The 10,370-nt window shown below is 41.1% G+C and overlaps 1 protein-coding gene across 2 annotated transcripts in view; it reads right to left on the reverse strand.

Annotated features, from left to right (window-relative positions):
- The window catches only part of ntrk3a (neurotrophic tyrosine kinase, receptor, type 3a), a 128,165-nt gene that overhangs the window by 76,035 nt on the left and 41,760 nt on the right, over positions 1 to 10,370 (reverse strand). The window lies entirely within an intron of this gene.

A 10,370-nucleotide genomic window follows, 5' to 3' on the forward strand; every position in this document is an offset into this window, starting at 1 on the left:
AAAACTATTATTATTAATACTATTATTACAAGGCATTTACCAACAGGACAGCTGAAGACATGAAAGGGAAGAGAGGAGGACATGCAGCAAAGGGCCGCAGGTCGGAGTCAAACCAGGACCACTGCGTCAAAGAGTAAACCTCAATATAGGGGCGCCATGTCTACCAACTGAGCTATCCGAGCACTCATAAACCTTTATATTTTGTTCTATTTGTAAAGACCTAAGTCTTCAACAAGCCGAGAGACACAGAACAATAGCATATGTATTTATATTTATATAGACGACACTCAATTTTGGTTTCACTTACAAATGTCCATTTCACTCCATTATAGACAGACTACCAGCTGATCTGAGCGGAGGTGGGGGGGGGGGGGGGGGATCTTTAATACAATATATACATTGCCCATTATCAACAACCATTCATCCAATGTTCAAAAGGCACATTCTGTTCAATAATCTGATATCATTTTAAAAACCCAACTGAGGAAACATTGGAGAAGCCTATTGGAATTATGTAAGCACATATTGTAATCTGAAATCTGCTGCCCTGGTTAAAAAAACAATGTGTGCAATGGAAATGTTTAAGTGTCCTCAAACGTTTGACCCGTAGTGTATATCTGTCATCGGTATCGTCTGAGTCGGAAGACTGGGAATCTCCTTGATTATGGAGCCGCCGAGCCAAGTCCACTTTTTACAAACCGGAGTGGAAAATTCCTCCTCAGTCTGGCTTTAACACGATGTCATTACATCATTTTTTTTGTAAAATAACAGCTTGGTTGATGAAAAATTGAATAAATTAGATGATTGACTTTTGATTTTAGGTTAGCAGAACAAAGTGACCAACCGTAAACCCTGAAAACATCAGCAGTCACTCGTCATGGCAACCTGCTGGAAATGAAGGACTTTTCAGGTGTTGATGGATAACAATAACTGACTATGTAAAATATAAAAAAGTGATTAAATAGATCATTTTCTCATTGGAATTGTTTTCCAGTCATGAAAGCTTGCTCACTCACTGACACACATTTCAATATCTTCTCCTTTTGTTTGATGACACAAGGAGAGCAGTTGATAGCGATTGATTGTTCAGCTGAGAGGTGAGAGAGCGGAGCTGGAGGAAGACAGCCACGGACAGAAATAGAAAAATAGCAAGTGAAAGACAAAAAAACAGAGGGAGTGGAGGAAGACAAACGAGGAGAAAGAGGTGAGACTGAGGGTGAGAATGAGAAAGAGACTCGCGGGAGGACAACAGGAGAGACTTTCTCTGCAAAGTCACCTTCAAACCTGGTCAACACACACACAAACACACACACACACACACACACACACACACACACACACACACACAGAGTGTCTGTGCAACTTAAAAGCCCAACTTTGAAATACTGTGTGTAACTCTCAATTTTCTGGTAGCTTATACTACCTACACTCACTCTACTGTAGTACAGTGAGTATATAGTACTTCCATGCAGGCATCCCGGTGCCTTCAATTACCTTGTCTTTCAAAATTCATTCTGTTTTTCTCTCAGACCAGCCACAACCTCTGTGAGTTTTCACTCCCTTTTACACATGGTTGCATTCTACATTGGTGCAATTTGCTTAATGCTGCTGCACAATCTGCAAAGAGACAAGACGTGAAACCCCCCCCCCCCCCCCCCCCCCCCCCCCCCCCAGGCCCAACAGCCCTTGGGCTCCTTGGTGATATGAGCTCATTTTAATGAGGAAGGGTCAAGTCTGACATTCCATCAGCACTCAGTACATCTGGACAGGTTTTTCGCGTGTACATACATACTAATGCAGGTTTATTCACAGAAACATTGAGATGAAAAAGTGGTACACTCAGACCATGTTACCATGCAAATGGTGAGTGCCAATGTTCAGTGTCTGCATTCAGAGCACACACACACAAACACACACACACACACACATACGTCTCTCTCCCTGAGGGCTGAGAGCAAACATGTTTAGATATCAGCTGTGAAGAACGAATCATCAGCTTGTGTGTGGAGTAGTTTGGTCCTGAAGGTTTGAATTCATGCTCATAAATCAAGATCACATGCTTGTTGCACACGGGAATAAACATGCATTGTGGTTCACACAAACCCAGCGTTCAGGGGTATTATATGATTTGGGATGGAGGTATTTTTGCTTTAATAGCTGCCCAAAATTACTGCGGTTTTGCTTTTTATAGATACATACATTTGAGCAGGAATCAATGTCATTGATGCTAACATAATGTGGCTTCGGTTACAGAAGATCTCTATAGTGTGGAGACTGAGAGTCACAGTGCAGTCGGATGCAGAGTGATGCTGGCGCTGTGCCAGGAGAAGAGTTTCTCTGCTGTAAATATACACACACACACACACACACACACACACACACACCACTTACTCTCAGGCTTCTACATGCAGTAGTCCTCTAAAAAGGTCGACTGACTACAGTAAGGAAGAAAAGGACAGCCTCATACTTAAAACACACTCTGTGTGTGTGTGTGTGTGTGTGTGTGTGTTGTGTGTGAGTGTGTTATAACAATTTAGAATGAGATATGAGGGAAATTAGTAATGACCATGAGAAGGTCAGGGGCTGTTTGTGTGTGTGTGTGTGTGTGTGTGTGTGTGTGTGTGTGTGTGTGTTAATTTTGTTTACAGTGGTGTGTGTACTTGTACAGTGAGTGTCGCTGTGTGAGTAGGCGTATGCTGTGTGCATGCATGTAAATGTGTGTTACAACCCTACAGTATGTGTCTTTATCTCCGTCACACACACACATATTACAGATTAAAAAAAACACTAATAAGAACAATAATACTAATAACAGTGTGTATAATATCATAAAGCCACAATTTACTTTACCTTCAAACATTCTCCACTATAAGGTTGTGCGAGTGTGTGTCTGTATAGTGACGTTGTAGTGCTGCACTGAAGGAAAACCTTCAGAAGAGACAGATTTTACAAAGTAGGAGAACGAGGCGAGACGAAGAGATGTCCTGACATGTACGGGTTAACTTCCAAAAATCCTGTCCTCCAGGCTGGTAAATGGCCACATCTTTCAAATGATATCCATAAACTCAAAAGATGAATTCAATGTAACTTAATAACATCCTTGGCTTAATATATAATACTTAAAGCATGGACTGTGTTGTTGTGTAGTTCTATGACACAAAGTATAAACATATTGTACCAGTGAAGAAGAGTCTGAGTCACAAGTAAATATTTACTTTATTATTATTATTATTATTATTTTATCACAGCATTGTTTGGTCTGTTGATTTCTGAGTTTGGGGTTTTAATGTCTATATCTATTGTAATATATAATGTTTAACATGTTTGTGAGTCAACTCTGTGTTGTTACTTGATTATGCTTGATTAGATTCCTAATTCCTGAAGTGTAATTATTGTGTATGTATGTATAAATATATATTTACACACATATATATGCACAGTATGACCCATCTGGGATTGGGATTATTTCTTCAGGTTAGACTTGAAGTTAGACGGCCCCGGATCAAAAGATAAACTGCTGCAATATGGATATGTCTTCAATATAAATCATAAGTACATGCAACACATGTGCTGTTGCTGCATAAAGTAGACGCAATACACAGAGAACAACCTGCGCGTAGTACTGTGCATGTCAATACTGTAGATATACAGTAGAGGGAAAAATGACTGCTATAAAACAAAACTGAATAAATAATTGATTCAGTTTCTGTCCGCTGCACTTCTTTCTGAATCTGAGTCTCCACGGGGGGTTCCTACCACTGATGCCTAACACACACACACACACACACACACACACACACACACACACTTCATAAAAACCTTGATTGGCAGAACGTGAAAAAAAAAGTAGAATGCATTAAAATGCATGAACTTTTTGTTTTCAAAGGGTTCTGTAGAATTCCCCCAACACGTTTATTCACACACACACACAGAATTTAATAGGCTCTGGGATTCTGTGGAGACTGCGTGCACACACACACACACACACACACACACAGGTGATATTGATTTACTCTCAGACGCATTCAGTCTTTGTTGTTCCCGTAGTTATGTTGCACCACGTTTGGACAACTGTTGACTTCCGACTCGGAAAGACGGACAACCTCCCTGTCCCCCGAGCAGAGCAGACCTCAGGATCCAACATGGCTGCTCTGTGCATCAACAGCAGTGTAAGACGTAGTGATGTACAGTTCATCATTGCTTCTGACTTCTTAGCGTCTCATTAACCCTCATGTTGTCCCGGGGTCAAATTTGACCCGTTTCCAAGTTTTTAGAAGTATGGGTGGTTGAAAATGTTGAACATGGTAACAAAACATTGGGGGGAAAAAGCGTACAAAATATTGGAAAAGTGACAAAAACTACAAAAAATAAAGACTGGAAGTAAGTGTCAAAAACGTTGGTAAAACTGGCTAAAATGTTAAAAAAGTGACAAAAAAGACAAAAAGATTGGGGGGAAAAAATGATAACAATGTTGAAAACCTCCCCAAAATTTCACACTTTTTTTTGAAAAGCAACAAAACATTTAGACAGAGACAACAAAAGTTTTTTTTTTTAACATGTTGAGGGAAAGATAACACAAGGGTTAAACCAGTCGTACAGACAGAGCAGTCTGTTGCCATGTTGTTGTTCTGTTTGTAGCCACAGAATACAGCCTCGTGCGTTGTTATCAACTGACAATGCTTCCAACGGCTAACCAGGCTGGAGCTAACACCCCGACTTGTTGTACTGGAACGCAATCAACTCAGGTTTGACGTAATTCTGACTTCTCCGACGCCGAGCTCCGACTTCCAAGGAACAAAGCACATGTTACATCCTGCAGGCATGCCATTTATTATAATGAATGTCAGCTAGCGCTAGTTACTACACAGAAGGAGGATGCTGAATGTTCCCAGCTCGAGGTGTCCTTAGTGAATGTGAGCTCTTTGTTTTTTTAGTCTTTTTATAAATTGTCTTTTTGAGAAAAAGTGCAAAACCTGAATAAAATGTGCATGTAAACGTAGTCACTAACATCAGATATAATTTAATGTAGCTGTAACAGTTGTTATCACAGCGATTGTCATTTGTTCAATTGGTATTTTGCTCATCTATCGAGTCAAAGTGTTACATTTCTATTTGTTTAGGTATGTAGAGAGGGTGTCTGGTCCGTCAGCAGTTTAAATGAGACAGGTCTATAATTCGGTATTCTGCTCTGCACTATTGACGTCACTTGTGTGAGTGTGTTACAGAGGCTTGTTTGTTCTCTCAAGCTTGAAAGTGTTCAGCGAGGACGGGCATGAATGGGAAAGCCGCACTGAAAGAGAGATCGAGGGAGGCATCCATGTCAAAATCTGAGAGTTGAAGAAACTGACAGCCTTGATGTTTACCTGCAGTACAGCCTGTTTTTATCAGGCATACATTTGACCGCTGGCACTTCAAGTGACGGTGCCTGTGCACGGTGGGGGGGGGGTTGTGAATTGCTCTTAAGCTGAATAAAAAACAGGATCACAATATTAAACGTGCTCGTATTGATGTACTGAACTCCAACTCCAACTTAAACCTCATTTTCCCATATTGTTACATATTAGCATTATTATGTCAGCAGACCTCCTTTTGCCCATGGACTTACTGCTCAATGGGAATAGCATTAATGATGTGACATTATGTTATCATTCAATAAACACTAAGTCACAGAGGAGCTGCAGAAGTCCAGGTATTACAAGTGAGAACTGGAACGGACAGGACTAAGAGTTCAACATGGTCTAGGCATACCTCCTCTGCACTCAAACCAATGTTCTTCCAAGATCCGATGCTAAATTAATGCTAAAATTCTGACACATAATGGAACATATTGCAGTAGGTCTCTCAGACATTGCTTTCAACTTATTATTCTCCTTTGGATCAACTTTTCTAATCATATATGAGTAAGCACACATGTATCCTATAGGCATACTTTACTCTTCACTCCTGTTTTGGGTATTTTGTTGGGGAAGAAACCTCCTTAAATGTATATGACAAGTACTTGCCTCAATGATAAATTAATTAACTTGAATGAATTAATAAACCCCTGGCATGTACTGTTTCAGATTGCGCTTAAAAATATAACTCATCCTATCTGTGTTCTCTGCATCTCTGATTCCAAGGAGTTGTGGAGGAGTATGTAAACTCATGTTGTCCTTTTACTCAAAACATATCCACTCCCTTATGGAGTTAGATTCCCCTTCAGGCTACACCTCATAGCATTTATCAACCAGAAACTTTAGATTCAGCCCAAAACATCTAGGCTGAGGACTGTAATGCAAGGTTAATAGAGTGGAGTCCTTAGCTGCAATTTCCAAGTTGAACCACTTCTCACACCACTTTAACTTGAATGTAATGGTAGAGTGCTTCTTGGCTTCAGCTTGAAAAGTTGCACTTTCAACACAGTCTAATCACTGTTGCCTGCAGTCGCTATGGCGACAACACATCACGGGCTTTGGCACTTCAGGTTCAACCCCAACCGTCCGTCAGACTCCGCCTACCAAGAGCCTGGTCTGGGTCTGTCCCAGGTTTCTTCCTAAAAGGAGTTTTTCCTCGCCACTTTCGCACTGTTGCTTGCTCTGGAGGAACCTACTAGAACTGTTAGGTCCTTGTAAATTATGGAGTGGTCTAGACCTGCTCTATCTGTAAAGTGTCTCGAGAGACTTTTGTTATGAATTGAAACTATAAATAAAATTGAATTGATTTGAATTGGTGATTTAGGTAGTCTTGATTTCTCACAGCAAGACACAAGATCAGGCACACGGAGGGAGAGACCAACGGACGGACGGAGATAAAAACACGCACACGCACAAACACACAGACACACACACACACACACACACACACACAGGCGGCTGGGGCTCAGCGCCTGGTAGTGGTTCCATCCCTGGCCCCGCAGTCCCATGTCAAAGTGTCCTCGGGCAAGACACTGAACCCCGAATTTTCCAAAGTCCATTAACACAAACAAACAAACACACACACACGCACACACACACCCACACGGCCACTGAAATAGGCTACAATTACCACAGTTTTCCCCACTCAATCGGTTTCTTTCTATCGGAGAGAGAGAGAGAGAGAGAGAAAGAGAGCCGAGAAGGGATGGATTGCTTTGTGACAGACGCAAAGAAATACGCGTCCGGTATGAATGGCCAGGCGATCAGGCACGTTTAGATAGTTGAACGCGTGTTCAACTTTTCAAATTACGTTCGGGGTTACACTCAAAACATTCGGGGCTGAAGCTCCAGCACAATCGGCTCGGACCTTTCTCCGCAGCGCTGTGGAGATAGAGCTGTCAACGAGAGACCATGTTGGTGAGGACACGGAGTCCTCCTGTAGTGGACGTGTGCCTGTCTCTCTGCTCCATCTGTGTCCCTCCTCTCCTGTCAGCTGGTGATGTAACAGTGTTTATTATTCATGGCTGCTGAGATCATGGCCCTCATCAGTATTCCTCTCAGGACAGGAGGAAAGAGAAGAGAGAGCCAGAAAGACACATTTCATTTATATTTATATTTCCATTTCTATCTTTGTTTTTTTTTTCTGATTACCCTTCAGTGCTGCCTGAGGAGCACTGAACTCAAAGTGAACTGCGTTATCTATTACAGCTTCCATCTGAATTCATGCGGCTGCTCTTTGGGCATTATTGGAAGCCTTTCACCGTATTCTACACGGAGAATTACTAAAACACAGAGGCATCGTTAGATCCACTGGTTCACCAGTGATGAACCCTGAACTCATCTGCCTCCTGCCCCACCCCCTGCCATGTTGGACCAGACGTCTGCCCCATATTCCACTGGCAATTTGCAAAACTAACTTTTTTTTTTAATTACTCTGAAGAGAACTTCAGCCAATGCAAACTAGAACATTTCACCTACATGTATAAAGTAGTGCAATCTTGTTTGTCATGCCGCAAATAACTTTTTCTTAAAAGGCAAGGCAGTTTTTTTTGTATCGCACATTTTGGCAACAGGGCAATTCAGAGTGCTTAACATAAAAAAAAGAATAAAATAGTAAAAGTTACATTGCTGAACAATAAATTAAACATTAAAGAGCAGGTAAAAACAGTCGAAATTAAATATGAAAATAAAAGTCACATTGCAGTATTAGAAATAAAACATTGAAAACAATGAATGAAACTGCAGATTTTAGGCAGCTGATATGGGACAGTGTATAAGTCGCCCCCCCCCACACACACACACACGTTATCAGAGCACGATAATCATCAATAACCCAAACTTTGTTGACCAATCAGGTCGTTGTATACAGGCAGAACCACACGTTTACCATCTTATCCACCACGGACCCTGCAGGATCATGGGACTTTGTAATCTGGTTACCCTGGTAACCAAGAGTGGGAGTACTTCTCTTTACACAACAATATAATCGTCACTTTGAGGTGTAGTTTAATCGCAGAAAACGTTGCAAAATCCTAAACAGCTCCAACTGTTTCTTGTAGATTTTATCAGAAAGTCTATATCACACCCGCGTTGGAGAAATTCTAATAACTGTTCTAGTGTTTCTGTACAACTGAGGCACACGTGTCAGCTTTATGGTCATGCCGCTTGAAAATGTGTTTTCTACTGCGTTTCAGCAGTTTGGAGTGGTTTGTTTATCTTTGTAACCGTAGTAACATAGTACAGTGCATATTGGGAAATTGCCATGTGGTAATCTGCTGCAGAAATGCGTATGCTCTACCAGTCGTCTGTTTCTGAGTGGATTGCTTTTACTTCTCCCCTTTTTGCTAAGGCGACGTCTGTGTACATCATGTAACATAAGGTTATTGCTTATTGTTTTTTGGGTTTTTTTTTTAACCTTTATTTAACCACAAAAGTCCCGTTGAGGTTAAAAACCTCTTTTTCAAGGTAGTCCTGGCCAAGAGGCAGGCCAAAACACAATCAATTGCATCCATTAAAGTTATGCAACACAGCTAATTAAAAACATTTACAATGTAAACAGGTCATTTCAGGTTCTCTCAATCTGGATTTAAAAGCATTTAAGGAAATAAGATCAGATAATTTCATGTCTTTTTGCAAGAGTTGTTAATTTTGCAACATTATTGAGGCGGCTAAGTTTGTGCTAGGCTAAGTTAACTTTGTGTTTCTTACCACTGGTTGTTTTTACTAGTTTGAATGTGTTTATCATGCAGGCTAAGCTGTGCATTTGAGTTTGATGTAGATTTCTCATTGTATTGTGTTGCAGTTTCGCAAAATTCCCAGTAAAATTCATGGAAATGAAGCAGCGGTGTCCTGGAGGTTTTTGGGAGTGTTTAAGCTGAATGGGAAATAGCCCATGACAGTAACAGTTATACATGCCTCACACCCCCACACACACACACACACACACACACACGATTAGCATGGGCTATTTCAAGAACAACTGACTTGGCTGTGAAATGACAGATGCTGCTATGGTTATTAAAACTGTCAGTCATTCTGTCGGTGTCTGTTTGCGCGTGACACAGTGAAGTCTGTGGTTGTTCTACTTGTCAATCAAACTAAAGAAAACTAACTGTGACTTAATTGTGACTTTGAGAAAATTTACTGAGGAGGTTTACATGGAAACACTTTTAGTTTCCACTGCGTCCACCAGTAGCTAAAACTAAAGCATCCCAGTAACAACTCAATGTTGTGAATGAGCAGTTTGACAGGCTAAGAATATTAATCATGCTCACAAACTCATCCGTGTATCAATCTAATCGGTTTCCAATTAAGTTGATTCATAAATCCAAATGTGAAGAAAGTGAAGTGGTCAAACTCTTTTCAGTTTTGTTTCCCATCATTAATACCCTGGACATGATTTTAATTAAATTCAATAATCAGGGGCCTGTTTGTTGAGGAGAGTAGAAGACTGAGAATGACCATGTTTCCTAGCAACATACAGAAACACACAAACATACAAAGATCCACATAACCATACACACAGAGACAAGAAACAAACACCATCTGCCCCCTTCCTGCTGTTCACGAAGTCTCAGCAGCATTAAGATGGCCGCCCCCATGCAGATTCGGCCCAAGCCCTGATTGGCCACCGTTTCCTCCTTGGAGCAGTCACTATGCCAGAAGATACAAGACGTTGACATTAGAGCCTGATATTATTGGCCGATATTAGGCATTTCCCGATCTATCGTATCGGCATTCATAATAGCCAATTAAAAAATATATAAATTAATCTGATGAATGTATATAAAAAATAAAAAAAATCGGACTGTCAACCATGTTATGAGCTTTCAGTGATGGCGTTGCATAGTCTGTCCACCAGAGGACGCTCTACAACGTCCCTGTTAGCGATGGCGTTGTATAGTCTGTCCACCAGAGGACGCTCTACAACGTCCCTGTTAGTGATGGCGTTGCATAGTCCGTCCACCAGAGGACGCT

This window comes from Etheostoma cragini, chromosome 8, assembly GCF_013103735.1.
Source record: "Etheostoma cragini isolate CJK2018 chromosome 8, CSU_Ecrag_1.0, whole genome shotgun sequence".
In the NCBI taxonomy this organism is placed as follows: Eukaryota; Metazoa; Chordata; class Actinopteri; order Perciformes; family Percidae; genus Etheostoma; species Etheostoma cragini.